A 16683-nucleotide genomic window follows, 5' to 3' on the forward strand; every position below is an offset into this window, starting at 1 on the left:
ATAACAAAGATCATGTCATGGCCATGCCATGTACCAAGACTAAAATGAGTTATATGCAAGCTACAACAAACCATTAATTTCTCGATTTAACAAAAGACATGCATACAACTTATATATCACTACAAAAGCAAGGAATACCCTTAGGTAATAAATTATAACACCCCCTACCTCACAAGAGGATTGTTCCTCTTGAATCCAAGGCAAATCAACAAAAAAAATGGCAAACCCTTTAAGGGTTATGAAGAGGAGGATGAGGGGAACAAAAAGAATTCCCAAAGTTAAGCTTGGAAACCAATGGAAGGCTCTCAAAAATCAAAGTCAAAGCTTAAGGCTTTAAGCTTCAGCCATGGAGGCTAGGGTTTTTGGTGAGGAAGATAATGACATAATGTGAAAAAAGTGTGAGTGGAGGAAATAGAAATCCTCCACTAACTATGTGATCCTACACCATGGTCAACACACACATCTATGGTCAATTGCACAAAAACCCTCCTTTAAAACCATAATCCCAAAGTAGCCCAAAAATAATTGCAAGACTTAATTGTGAACCTACACTTGTCACAAATCCAAGGTTCCTTCCTAGGCTTAATCTCAAACCTACACTTGTCAATCATCTAAGCCAACAAGTGCACCAATCCTAGGCCAACAAGTGGATGAATCTCCACCCTCCAAATGTCAAGAGATCATGCTTCCAAGTCACTCCACCCCAATGCCAACAAGTGGCACCATGAGAATGTGACACTTGTCACATTTTTTAAAAATTACAAAAAAGTCCTTTTCCAAAATATCTTCCAAATTAAATTACAAAATGGTCCCCAAGATGAAAAATAATTACTTTATTTTATTACACTAAAACTCCATAAGTTAAGAATAATTACAATAAAGTATGCATCCATACCCTTTACAAGAAAAGTAAACACTTAGCATGCTTTTCTAAGAAAGTAAAAATACACATTGCATGGAATTTAAATATCGTGAATGCATTCAAAACCAAAATCAAATCCAAACACAAAAAGTGAGGTTGTGCAAGGAAAAATGATAAATGAGAAAAAGACGAAAAGTAAATAGTGTCCAGAAAAATTTTAAAAAAAAAAAAATGTGAAAATAACACAATCCTCAAAGGAAGTTGTCAATCCAAGAAAAAGAGTCTCGAAAATCATTCCAGAGCACTCATGACGATATCAAGCGACGAAAAACCAAACACAAAAAAATAAAATAAAAAAATAAAAATCTGAGAAAAGGAAAGGAAGGAAAATGACCGGGTCATTACAACACTTGTCAAAATCCCTATTCTTTATAGACTGGGAAAGTCCGATCGGTTGCACTCTCCTTAATAGTTATGACATTTTAAGTTTTGGTAACTTTTAAGTTTTATTTTTTGAATATTTTGGGGGCTCTCTAAAGTATAAATACCTTTCAAAAGTCAATCCTAGATAGAGTTGATTGCTTTAATTGGAGAAACTTAGATTTATCTTGTATATCATTATTGAAGCTACTTTAGATATATTTACAAAAAAAAATTGATTTTAAGTCTTTAAGAGCACACACTTAAACACTGAGTGATTTAGGGTGATGTTCTTCATCTGCAAAAAGGAATCTTTAGAGAGTACTTCATATTACAAAGACTAATCAAAGTAATAGAGTCTGTACTTTATCTTCACCAATTCAGATTTAAAGGAATGAGGATTTGATCAAGCTACGAAGGGGACAGAGCATTGGCAGAGTATTCATGTTCTTCCAGCTACCAATCTATAAAGCTCAAGGAGTAAACCTGAATTTTAGAGAGTGTGAATAGGGAAGTCGTAAAGCCAAAGGTGTTCAGCAACTAGTTCTTGGTAGAGTGGAGTAGGTGTGGGCCGAAGACAGAGTCTATTGTACTTTGCTTCAAAGCTAATAGATTGTTTTGCTCAAGACTACAAAGTCTCCATAGTTTTTATCCCGATTGGTCGAATTTTTTCCAACAAGGGTTTCCACACTTAAAACCTTCTCAAACTTTACTTTACTTGCTTTACTTTACTGTTCATATTTTGTGGTGTTGGATGTGCAATTGATAATTATTGTGGGTAATTTAATCAATCACAAAAATAAAGCAAGTGCAATATTCACCCCCTTCTAGGTCATTAGAACATTGTTTCCAACTAAATTAACAGAACTGATTCCACAATGTGCCACTCACACATCTTCAACTTGACATGACTCATCATAACATTCAGGCTCACCATCGTATATAAGCAACGTATAATTTATATAACTCATTTCTGGACATAAGAATGTGAGGACCTTCGGCGGGTGTAGGAATTGGACTCTGTGGTGCACTAAACTCTATGAGTTCCAGCTGTAAACTTTCAATTATCTGCTTTGCCACATCAACATACTATGAATTACTCTATACAGGACTAAAGGATTGTGCTCTATATCTTTGTATATGACATTCTTATTGAATCATATTTCTACTTCTGATCATTTTCTTGTTTTGATTATCACAAAGTCAATAACCAAACTCATTTTTACCATACCCAATGAAGATGTACTTTAGTGACTTAGGGTCAAGCTTCACCCTAGCATTGTCACTGATATGCGAATATGCAATACATCTAAACACTTTGAACTAAGACAGGTTTACCTCTTTACTATTTTATACTTCTTTCAGTATCCTATACTCCAACAATACTAACGATCCTTGATTAGTCAACTAGGTTGTTGTACTAACTGATTTTGCTCTAAACTGCTTGGGCATACCCGAATGTATGTGTATGCTTCTAACTATTTTTGTCAAAGTTTGGTTCATCTGTTCTGTAACCCCATTCTGCTATGAGGTTCTTTACATAGTCTTTTTTAATCAGATTTCATTCTCATAACAAAACTTCTTAAAGTCGATGTCTTCATACTCACCACCTTTATTTGATCTCAACCTCTTTGTCTTTGAATCCGTCTTATTCTCTATTATAGCCTTCCACTTTTGAACACCTCATACATCTTGGATTTGTGCTTCAAGAAATAGACCCATACCTTCCTTGTATAATCAATAATGAAAGTCACAAAATAGGATTTTTCGCCAATAGATGAGACTAGGGTTGACCCCTAAACATCTGTGTGAACTAGCTAAAGGTTCTTCTTGTTAATAATTATGCCATTTTTCTTCAAAGCAACAATCTTCTTCTGTTTGTTAAAAACATAACTCGTACAGAAGTTAATATCAATCGCATTTAGGCATGGTAGTTTCTCCTTCGAGTGCATAATCTTAAGCCCCTTTCATTCATGTGACCTAGCCTCTGGTGTCAAATGTTGTAATCCTTTTTACTATCTACAAATACTATTTACCCAGCACTGGTGGTCATGTAAAGAGTGTCAGTTTTCTTAGCATGTGTAATGGTTATAGCTCCTCAAGAAAACTTCCATAAGGTTCCATTGAAGGTTTTGACATAACCTTCATCTGACAACTATCCCATCGAAATCATATTCTTTCTCAAGTTAGGGATATGCCCAACATCCTTCGAATTCCGTATAGACCCATTCAGGTTAATCTATATTTCACGCTTGCCAACCACGTTGTAGGGCTAATCATCACCAAGATATACCTTCCTAATATATAGCTATCAAATAGCTCTCTACTTGAGGTAACATTAAATGATGTTCCAGAATCCAATACCCATGACCTTGCCTTGCTCTCCAAAGAACATATTAATACATCATCTAATTCTTCTGAGACCACATTTTCTTTTGTTTTATCTTCGGTTTTTTTCTTCTAAAATTTACTTTTCTTTGGTAATACCGCAATTCCAACACTTAACATCATTTAGATTTGTGGAATTTCTAAGATTTTGAAACTGTGTTCCCGTTCCTTAACTTGAAACTACCATGTCCATTACCATTTCCTTTCTTTTTGTTTGAACATGTGCCTCTGCTTTCAACATTGAATGTTGAACCACTAGAGGAAACACCTATTGTTTAATTTCCTTCTAGTTTCCTCAATTAGAATTACGCTAATAACATCATTGAACTTCAATTAGACTTTCTTGTAAAACTACTAATCACAGTAATTATGCCACCATAACTCTTCAATAACTTCCTTAGAATTAGCAGTGCTCGAACCTCGTCTTTGAAGTAAATTTTAACAAACTCTAATTAGCTCACAATCTCATTGAACACATTTAGAAGTTCGTTATTCACTGTAGACAACCTTCGGCCATTTTCAAGTTGAACAACTTCTTAATCAAGTGTACCTTATTTTCTGTAGACGACTGTTCATATATGCAAGAAAGGGTTGTCATGAAAGGCATCATCATCTTCTCGTTCTTGATGTTGAAGTCAACTAACTTTGACAACGTTAATCTGATGGTGACAAGAGCCTTTCAATCAAGTAATTGTCACTCTACATCCTTCATCACCTTTGGCTTCTCTTCTAAAGGTAGATACAAATTTTTCTAAAACAAATAGGCTTCAAATTGTATCTTTCATAAACTGAAGTTTGTACCTGTCAAACTTCTTGATTATGGATGTCTTATCTTCTAATGCCATTGCTCCCACTCGAATGAGCATTTTAAATATGAATAACTCCTCATTGAAAACTCGTGAAATGTCCCTATATGCCAGGTTCTCACACCAAAGCCTCTGAACCAATTGTTAGTGTGAAAACCAACTGGATATACTGATATCGATTTATTTCGCACTATAAAAATGAAAATGATTAGTCAATGAGTAAAACATAGAAGAAATGTAACAACTAACCTTACCACATGGTATGATATTGTTTGCTTGGGGCTCGAGGCTGCAAGATTTTGTTCTTGGATTTTACCCCAAAAGACCTCATACCCCATAGAATAGCACTACCACTTCACCTTCACCTTACCCAGATAATGTGGGATTGTGTAACCTGCAGCTCGCCGAGTGTCTCGCACATGCCCATATCACACCAGCCTAAATAAGTCACCACAATCACTTACTAAGGGGCCTAACGTCATTATTGGCCACACTTCTGACTATCCTGCAGCTCAGATACCATACGTAACAACCAACTCTACCACATGGTATGACATTATCCATTTTAGGCCTAAGTCTGCACGGTTGTTTTCTTGGATTTACCCAAAAGGCCTCATATAATTTAGAGATAACACTAGCATATATAAGCACTCCATCTTCACCTTATATAATACCCCTAATTTTCAGAGATTTCATTCTATTTAATTTAACTATTTTAATTGGATTTTATTTCATTTAATTGTTAATTGCGTGATAATCTAATTATTTATTTTATTTAATTGGTATGTTAGTTTGATTATTTGGTTAATGTTTTAATTATTTATTTAACGTACTTGTTTTTGTTTCATTATTATGTTTTTTATGTGTTTAGAGTATTGAATTATTTATTAATCAATTGTTAAGTTTATTTCATTATTTTATTTCTTTTAATTATATTGGGTTGGACCAAAGGACTAAGTAGTGGGCCAAATGTGTGGTCTTGGATTATGAAGGAAAAGGCCTAGATAGGCTAAGTAGGCTTAAGGTGTAATGTCCTGGGTTTTTCCAAATTTTTCGGTATTTATTTTTATTTATTTATTTGTACATTGTTTTGCGCGCCATGTAGGTCCCAGTATTATTTCCCATTGCATGTATTTAATTATTATTGTGATGATGTGTTACATATGTGTATGTATAAGTATAGTTATGTGGCTAATGAGTGGAGAGGGATTTTTTGTGGCATGGCATGTGATTAAAGTGAGCTTTAGAGGGCCTTTTGGTAATTGAGATAGGGTAGACTTTTGACCCAATTTTAGGCTATTCATTTTGAGGAGGTATGGCCAAACTAGGACCACACTCTCATTTCCTCATCTCTCTCTTTCAACTAACTTTCTCTCTCTCTCTCTCTCCTCTATTTCACTCTATCTCTCTAAATCTCAAGCTCCTCTCTAAGATTTGAGCTAGCTAGGGTGAGATCTACACAAAGTGCAAGAAGGAAAGTTCATTCTACTTTCCAAGAGCTACGTTTTACTACCGGTCTTGCTACCATTGGGTGAATTTTGAGCCTGGGATCTTAGGAGCCTTGGGTTCATCTTTGAGGTAGGGATGCTTAACTCTTCATGCTTTAGCTTCATTTGAGTTTTCTCTACTTAATTCCATCCCATACTTGTCTTAAATGATGATTATTAGATGTTGAAGTGATGTATGTGTTCTTACTGAAAATGTTATGTTTATGCATATTTAAAATATATGATGAGCGCTGAAAAGTACACATTTAAACCCCTTAAGCTTGAGTATTCTAGGACCTTTATCTATCTTATTTACCCGTTTTAGTACTTATTTGTGTTTTTGTCTATTTCAGGTCAATAATGTTAAAATGGGCTAAAAATGAGTTCTTAAGGCCTTTTTGGAGTCAAACTAAGTCTTAGTGATGATCCGGAGCAAAAAGAGGCTGATTTGGAGCAAAAAGAAGCTGATACTGAAAAGCTGAAAAGTTGGATGGATCGCAGAAAAAGTTGGATCGATCGAAAATAAGTTGGATCGATCGAACTGGACATGCTGGCAGCAAGCTGTCAACCTTTTCGTGCGCGCCCAAAAGTTCACCTACCAAAAAGTTGCGGGATTAGATATTTTTGGGCATATATTCTAAACTTAGTGACTAAGAAAAGGACCTTCTTTATAAAATGAAGCAACCCATTTGTAAAAGGGGATTTTTTAGCTTTTATCATTTTTATTTTCTAGATTGTAATTTTTATTTTCTCTCTCTAGAAAAGTTAGAGATTAGGGTTAGAAGAAAAGAGAGAAGTGGAGGCACATCTCAAGAACACATCTCTAAATCTACTATCTCTCCATCTCTAGAGCTTAAAAGAAGAAGAAGAAGAAGAGGAAGAAGAAGATGGAGCCATGTTTGGAGCTTGATTCCATGACTACATCCACCTCCTCCATGATTGACTAGATCTACACTTAGGGCTTAGATGAACCCTAAGTCTTGTGTAATCTAAACCCTTGTATTTCTATTTTTGGTGCTTTATATATATATTGTTGTGATTAGTGTTCTAGCCTTGTGAATTTCATGAATCTTGGTATATTTCTATGATTTCCATGGTCTAATTCTTCCTATTAATTCTCTAGTTTATTTATATGTGTATGTGTGATTAAATTAGGAATTATGTCTTACATGATTCATATGAGTTAATTCTTCCATTGATTCTCTATTTTAATTATATGTTGTCTTATGTGTGATTATTTTGGGAATTGATCTCTACACTAGTTTTTCTATATTAATTGCATGTCTATGTGTGGTTAATTGAGAATATAGTGATGGCTAGACATTAGTGCTTAATAGAATGCTCTTGTTATGTCTCTTAATGGTTCATACTTATTCCTTGATGGATTGTGCCTCTCCTTTAGTTTATTTTCATACTAGTAGTGTAGTTGTAGTGTAGTGTTAGATGGGGAGACAATTCATGCTTGTTCTTTGATGTTCCATGTTTTTGAATGCAAGAAACATATGATCTAATATTGTGGTGTAATGGAATTTTGAGCTTAATGAAAGATTAATGACTTGTTATGATATATTGTATCTTTCACATGTGTTTAGACAATATATTCCTCTCCCAATAGATATATTGTGGCCTCTCACATGATGTTTAGACAATACATGTTTAACTAAGTCATCCTTGTGAATTATTTGGACTATGAGCTTAATGAAAGGTTTAATGACTTGATTTGATATTTTGTTCTCTTCACATGTTGTCTAGACAATATATTCCTCTTCCAATAGATATATTGTAGCCTTTCACATGTTGTTTAGACATTATACACTTGTTGAGTCACCTTTGCTAGTCAAACCAATTTTGTTCACAACAATGTATTCCCCATTAATGGAAAGCAAGTGGTTAATTACATGAGCTTAGTGGTGATTCCAACACCCTAAGTCCTCTCTTCTCATCTCTTAAATCCCTATCTCTACTTAGTTTTATTTTTATTGCATTTTAATTAATTCTTTTCTAGAAGTAATCAACCAACCCAACTCTCTTTTGCAATCATTTGGTACGCTAGAGTCGAAGTTGAAATTCCAACACGTATAATCCCTTGGGACGATCCCTACTCACTCTTGCTACGTTAGTAGTGGTGTTGGTAGTGGTTTTTATAAATTTAAATTTGACATAAAAGGCTTTTCTTGAACCACACATTCACTACATTTAGTTTGGCGTTTACAAGCGACCTCGTCAATATATTAGAAATGCTAAATATGTTGAAAGTATGCTATGTGTACAAATTGGTGATTTAGAAGTTGTAATGCTGCCTTTGTGCTTAATAATGAAATCATGCTATAGATATTGTTAAGCATATGTTATAAATGCTAAGTTTGTTGATGTAAGCATTGGTTATGTTCACTTGATGTTATAATGTAAGAATCCATTTCATGGCATGGGCATGATTTGGGAAAATAAGGTCGAAATGATTTTAAGAGATGTGTTTGGGAAGGGTAGGTTGTGAGAAATGGTTTTATGAAAGAAATCAAATTTCACGAGTCCAGGGCTAATACGACCTAGAGGGAGCGTGTGCCAGTTTTGGACAAGTAACATTGATTACTATGATGGCCCAAGTTTTACAAACCCGGTGCATTAATGATGACCCGAAAGTTGACCCGATAACGGATCCAAAATGCAAAAGCGATAAAAGAAACAAGGTCTCTAGAAATGTATGTCATCCCTAAGATGCCAAAGTAACTTCCCATGAAGCCACGGAACTCAATGAACCAAATGCGGAAGTGGAGTTTTAAAAATGGGAAAGTACAACCCTAAGGGTAAAATGGTCTTTTCAAAATAGAAGTGGGTACTACCGTGTACATCATTGGAAAGACAACGAAAAATTAATAAAGTTAGACTCAAGAATCACCTGATTCAGAGTTCGGATGAAGGAGATATGGAACCTAGAAGTTTTGAAACAAAAACGAAAAATAAAATGCTCCAGGGCGATCGATCACCACTTTGCCGAAGTCCGCGAAGGATAAACAGGTGTCTGGTGATCAATCGCCAACATTGGCGATCCATCGCTGTCTGCAGAAATTAAAATGCTGCGAGTAGATTTTTTATTGAAAACGTACATTTTTCGACACTTAAACGGATTCTTTTGGAAAAAGTTTGTGAAGCAACCCCTCCCCCCCCCCCCCCCCCTAAATTGAGTCTTCTAAACAACCATGAACTAAAATCAAAATAAAATTTGACATAGAATACCCAAAATGCCCTCAAGATAAATTAGGTCATGGAAGTCAACATTTGCTAAGCTTTCTCATACATTCCATTTAACAAAGAGATTGGCCATTGGCCTCATTTACATACATGTTATGTGACGGCCCAAGTTTTTTAACCCGGTGCGTCATTGATGACCCGAAAATTAACCCGGTAATGGGTCCAAAATGCGGAAGCAAAAGATAAACCATAGTCTTTTGAGATATAAATCATCTCTAAGGCACCAATGTGACATTCCATGATGTCACGGAACTTAAAGAGAGTAAAAGAGGACACTAGCATCAAAACGGGCAAAATCCGTTAGTCAAAGGGCAAAATGGTCAATTCATAAATAAAAAGAGAAAATTGACTCTAAACAAGTCAAACAAGGTGAATACTACCTAATCTAATCATTTTACAATATTCCAAGAGGTTCTAAGAACTTTGGTCAAGAATCCCACAAAATTGCCTTTTCCCGGTTTAAGCGAAAATTGACACTACCTCATTAAAACATAAATAACTCCCACTATGTTTTGAATCTGAGAATTCAGTTGGTACCATTGGAAAGCTGACTCAAAATCCTTAAGTTTAGGCTTAAGAATCACCCCATTTGGGTTAGGAATGAAGAAGTTATGACCCTTTGAAGTTGAAACATCAATACTAAAACAAAACCTGGAAGGTTGATGAGTGAAGACCAAAATGGAGTTTCGGATGACCGAACTGGATAGAAATTTTCCTAAAAACATATTTTTGAGGGGAAGTTGTTTCGGTCGACTGAAATAAGTCAACGGTCGACCGAAATGACCCTGAACAATGAAAATGGCTATTGGAATAAATGTTTTACTGTGCAATGAAGTTTCCAAAAGCCATCGGTGGACCGAACTAGCATTTCGGATAACCAAAATGACTTGAAAAGCTGCTGAATGACCTGTTATATGCCAAAAACAGTAAGGCCTAACCCAAGCCTCAAATCCCCTCATGAATTGGTTCAAAAACAAAGGTTAAAAGTTGATTTTCAAGGAGATGTGAGTATGTGGACATGTCAACAACCTTAATATGAATAATTAAATGTAAAACAATGGTTATGGCCTCATACATATCAATTATAAGAATTTCATATCCAAACCTCCAAAATTAGTTCAAATACATTTTTGAAGCGAAATTTGGTACCAAATGGATACAAGTACTAAAGTAAACATGTTTGGCCCTTGTCCTCATTACATACATGCTTATAGTGTCAAAAGTAAGCACTTAAGTATCATTACATATCAAAGAAGCTACATTAGCTTCTAAAATACCATACACCCATAGTATACAAAATATGACTTCAAAAGTAAAGCATGTTAAACACTTGCATGTCAATATACAAAAATGCTTTAAATTGTTCATAAGTCCCTAAGGATGATGAGCATCCAAGAATATAGTCTCTTTTCCTGTAAAACAACCCAAACCACTAGGGTGAGTAATCAAGTTACTCGTAGGAAGAAGCATATGCGTATACCCTAAAGTTTCAATATCATTGCAAGATCAATATAGACGAATACAAGGGATCATTCCACTTAACGTCTATGTTCAAGGTGTTCTAAGGGATCATCTTAAGCTAACTTAAATGATTCTTTAATAACACATATCAACATCAATGTACTTAACAACATCAATTCGCCAATAACAAAAATTACAAGTTACAATTAAGCATTGGTTGTCAACTTGGAATTGAATTCGAAATCAATTAGTGGAAGACTTGGACATTACGTCTCGGGGTAAACCAAAATCAAAATGGTTATTCCGGGCATTAACCCGCTGGGAAGAACACCCTAGAACACAACAAAGAGGCAAGCCTAACCATGATTGATTTTGTTTTCAAGACCGTGGATGAAAGGAACAATATCATCTCTTTTATTTCTTTTCAAGTCATTCTTTTGGGGGATGATTTTATTGTCATAAGTGGGACATTAAATGAGAAAAGTGAAAAGAGGGTCAATAAGGATGTTTCATATCCAGTTTTTGATTCATTTGATTAGTGAGTTGACCTAACGTCTTGCTAAAGACGTTAAACACTAGTATTCGTAGAGTTTCACAACTCTATTCCTCCCTCATTTCTTTTTATTTTTCATTCTTGTGTACATTCTTCCATCTATTTTTCAAATTTTCATTCTTGTTACCATCATTGGGGCTTAGCATAGGATTTTCTGCACTTTCAGTTCAAAATTAGGCATTTGGTGCCAGTTCGATCGATCACAAGAGCACCTTCGATCGATCGAATTGTTCTTCGATCGATATAACATGTGATTCGATCGATCATGAGTCCCAATACTTAGAAAAATTTTGGACCTGCATCCAAAATTCCAAAATGCATGCTCTCGGGATCTCCAAATTTTTGAAAGTTCGATCGATCGTAAACCATTTCGATCGATCGAACTATCCTTCGATCGATCCAACATGTGGTTCGATCGATCATGAGTCCCAACGCTTAGAAAAATTTTTAGGCCTCATCCATTTTTCAAAAATGTATGCCCTCGGGATCTCCAAAATTTTACATGTTCGATCGATCGAACTTCATCTTCGATCGATCACAACTTTGCCCCTTTGACCCTTTCACTTTTTGACTTTTTCCTATTTCTATTTTTTTTTTATTTTTTTTTATTTTTTTATTTTCTTTTATTTTATTTAGTTACTTCTATCTTGGTATTAAAAATAAAAAATATATATATATATAAAATAAAATAAAAAAAACAATAATATTTCTTTTCTTTTATTTTATTTCCTTTTATCTTATTTCCAAAAATTCAAAAAATATTTTGTTTAACTTTAATTTTTTAATTTCAAAAAAAAAAATTAAAAAAAAAATAAAAATTTTGCATTCCTTATTTTCTTACATTTTTATTTACTTGCCTTTTTATTTTTATTTGTGTACATATTTGTTTTATCTAAAAAAATAAAAAATAAAAAAAATGAGACGATTTTTCAAAGAAGCATTCCGTCTTACTAGAGACGTTAAACTTAGCACCCATTTTGCATATTTCTTACATTTTTCATTTTTCTTTGCATGTTTTCACATATATATATATATATATATATATATATATATATATATAAAATAAAATAAAAATGAAAAACAAAAAGTAAGAAAATTTTGTATATACTTGTATTGTACATATTCTTTCCACTTTTTGCATTGTACATGTTCCTTTTCATTTCTTGCATTGCACATATTGTTTTTCATTTCTTACATTGAACATATTCTTTCATTACATTTTGCCTTATTTAATTTTCTTTTTATATTTTGTTCATGCATTTTATTCTTTGTTTTTCTTCCATTTTGTATATACTTACTTTCATTAAATGAAAAATATAAAAAGATTCATCATTGTGCCCTTATGTGTAGTCATGCATACTTTATGCTCTAGTTAGGGCTTGATCTTATATCTCTCTTGCATCATGTGTTACATTGCCTTAGAATGCTTGATTTGATTATTCTTATCCCATTTGATATTTGATGTGAGTTTGCTAGCGTGGCTATTCAAGTAGGTTGTTGATTCCAAGTTTGGGGGAGACGTCTTTCGAATTGGATCATGACCGGGCTTCATGTCTACACCACCACGGTATACTCTTTCCACTTTTTTTTCCATTGTTCTCATTGCACATTGAGGACAATGTGCGGTTTAAGTTTGGGGGTAAGGTGTCTTGTCGCATTCTACTTAAGATTTTAGCTTTAAATGCATGATTGAGATTTGAGATTGATGTTAGCTATGATTTTGATCTTTTAAGGACTATATTGCTTAAAATTTAAAAATTGCTTGACTTGAGAGTCCAATACTCCTTGTATGCCTTTTGAATGCCATTTAGGAGTAAATTTTTCAAAAGATTGATATCTTGCTTGCATTTGTGGTCCATATCATCCTGAATTTGTGATTGTTTTGAGATTCATTCTAGGATTCTACACTAGCACCAGTGCACACTAGCATTCATTTGTGGGGTACATGCTTTGTTGATTATTGAATTGGTTATATCCCAATTGGGCTAGTAGTGCATTGAAAGCTTTCATTCTTGATAAAGGTGGATAACAACCCCTTTTCATTGAGTAGCCAGGATTCTTACCTCATTAAGCAGTGAACTTCTAGCGCCGAAAGGTGGAGGGCCCAAACTCTAGGTTAATAATTATTTCAAAAAAAAAAAAAAGTTGCAAAAAGCAATAAAAGTGAGGACTTCTCCCAAAAAGCGAGAAGTGGGAAATGATTAGATGGTTGTTGTCTTGATTTGTAGCCTAGTTGATTTGAGTTTGTAAGTCCGTTGGGGTGTCTTAACACCTAATGCCCTAAAGCCATCTGGTTTGGGAGTCATTGACCTAAAGCTCGATACATGAATCTTCTAGATTGCTTAAGAGATCAACACATTGCACAATATTTCCATCTTTGATCCTCAATAATAATAAATAAATAAATAAATAAAAGAAGAAGAAAATGAGTGAAAAGAATAAGCGCACCTAGAATAATAAAGCTTTAATAAAAGGTCCACTCTCTTATCTTGATGATTGGTACTAGATTTGTGTGCTAGTTTGAGGGTAAGGATGTGATTAATTCCTTAGTTGGCTAAGATAGCAATACACTTGATGCCAGACCACTCAAAAAAGGATTCTAGACTTGTTTCGATTTTCATGATCATTTTCTTGATGTGTGGAGGACCATACTTGCATTTCGGATAACCAAAATGACTTGAAAAGCTGCTGAATGACCTGTTATATGCCAAAAACAGAAAGGCCTAACCCAAGCCTCAAATCCCCTCATGAATTGGTTCAAAAACAAAGGTTAAAAGTTGATTTTCAAGGAGATGTGAGTATGTGGACATGTCAATAACCTTAATATGAATAATTAAATGTAAAACAATGGTTATGGCCTCATACATGTCAATTATAAGAATTTCATATCCAAACCTCCAAAATTAGTTTAAATACATTTTTGAAGCGAAATTTGGTACCAAATGGATACAAGTACTAAAGTAAACATGTTTGGCCCTTGTCCTCATTACATACATGCTTATAGTGTCAAAAGTAAGCACTTAAGTATCATTACACATCAAGGAAGCTACATTAGCTTCTAAAATACCATACACCCATAGTATACAAAATATGACTTCAAAAGTAAAGCATGTTAAACACTTGCATGTCAATATACAAAAATGCTTTAAATTGTTCATAAGTCCCTAAGGATGATGAGCATCCAAGAATATAGTCTCTTTTCCTGTAAAACAACCCAAACCACTAGGGTGAGTAATCAAGTTACTCGTAGGAAGAAGCATATGCGTATACCCTAAAGTTTCAATATCATTGCAAGATCAATATAGACGAATACAAGGGATCATTCCACTTAACGTCTATGTTCAAGGTGTTCTAAGGGATCATCTTAAGCTAACTTAAATGATTCTTTAATAACACATATCAACATCAATGTACTTAACAACATCAATTCGCCAATAACAAAAATTACAAGTTACAATTAAGCATTGGTTGTCAACTTGGAATTGAATTCAAAATCAATTAGTGGAAGACTTGGACATCACGTCTCGGGGTAAACCAAAATCAAAATGGTTATTCCGGGCATTAACCCGCTGGGAAGAACACCCTAGTACGCACTATCTCAATTAGGGAGAACTCATACCTCTTGCATTAGGACCAAACTCTAGCCATATCACTTGTAACAACATCCTAAGAGAATCCAAAATCATAATCAAGTTTAAAACTCATACACTATAATTAAGGCATATAAACCACCTTCCATGCACAAGTATTTTGAAACCACACAAACCATGTCTTAGGATTCCAAGTCTTAAATGGCATACTAAATGACAAGTCTTTAACATGATATAATGTGCAAAACAATACCACCAACTTATCAATTTAAATCATGCCTTAACAATAAATTTTATACACTAATTCTTAACATTATAGCAATAAGCTTCTAAAATAATCGCAATTTATTATCAACAAGATTATAGAATTATCACCATCACAAATATAGTAATTCAAGTCATTAGGAATTGTATATAACCTTAATAATTCTACAAGAGTTCTATATTACTACCATATGTAAAAATACTAGAATTTAGCATACTACTAAATTATATAATCTTTCTACACAAGATATATATATATATATATATCATACATGCTTATATCAATTGTGATACCCCCGGATTTCCGGATGCGGGTTGGCCAGGCCCACGCCCGATAACCCGAGGATATCAAATCAATTAGCAATAATCGAACACAGAATACAAATAAGAAAACAAGAATAAAAAAAAAATTGCTGAAAAGAAACTAGAATAATAATCCAAAAACCTCAGAATAAAATTTTATTAACAAAGAATGATTATGATACATCGTATTTCTCCATTCCTATTACAACTCGGGAATCCATCTAGTGGACCCCTAAAATATCTCACTGAATTCAAAAGATTGGAAATGAATCCCAAGTTTAAAATATGAAATAAAACCCTGGTCATCGGTGGATTGAATAACTGTATCTGCTCAGCACGATCCAGCTCTAAGTCTGGAACTAACGAACACCTGTAAAAATAAGAGTAGGTCAGGCCCACATGCAAATTCTTCTCTAACTACAATCCAAACAGTGACTCGATACGCAGATACACCCTAGATATCTCAACAATAGCTATCTAGTCCATACATATAGATATATCCACACTAAGGGACATTCACTGGACTACAGTAGGGGTCTCAACCTGAATAGAAGGCAACATGCGAAAACGCACCCAAAGGTGGGCATGAGTACCTAGACCTAACAGGGTACACCTCAACCTACTATAGCCAGCTACGCATCCACTGCATATACGCACCCTAACCAACGAGTTTGAGACTCAAGCTCATCTCGTGGTACCATAAACATATATATAAAGTCCGTCCAAATCCAGGGTATGCAGTTCAACTATTTATTAAACTGACATACAATAAACCAACTAGTTAGCCACTCAACTTATTCAGTTGATATGACTTAACTACTATCCGTTAATCCAGGAAGTCATCCAACTTGGTTACAGCTGATCTGACTTAGTCACAATTAGGATTCGATATCTTTCAATCCATTCTATTAATCCATTAGGTTAGGTTTATGCGTTTTGAGCTAAACCGTCCCTAGTATGTCACCGTCCCATACCGGTACATACAATCCTCCATATCCATGTAAATTACAACATATATAACAGTTCAATAATTTACAGACCCAAAACCACCATCCAAATAATTGCAGAAAAATATTTAAAGCTTCAGCAATTTAAATCCAAGCATTTAACCATATAGTTGCAGGAGACGATTTAATAAATCAACAACTAACATCCAGAGCCTGTATAGACCAAATTTAATATGCCAGGGACTCCATCATGCATGTGAATAGGTTAAATAATCCTATTATTATCCAATAAATTGCTAAAACAATTTCAGAAGATTGTTTAATATTTCAACAATTTAAATCCAAGCATTAAC

The sequence above is a fragment of the Cornus florida genome, unplaced genomic scaffold, assembly GCF_030987335.1.
Source record: "Cornus florida cultivar Cherokee Brave unplaced genomic scaffold, ASM3098733v1 CherokeeBrave_3.0.0_Hap2_Chr03, whole genome shotgun sequence".
Taxonomy (NCBI): Eukaryota; Viridiplantae; Streptophyta; class Magnoliopsida; order Cornales; family Cornaceae; genus Cornus; species Cornus florida.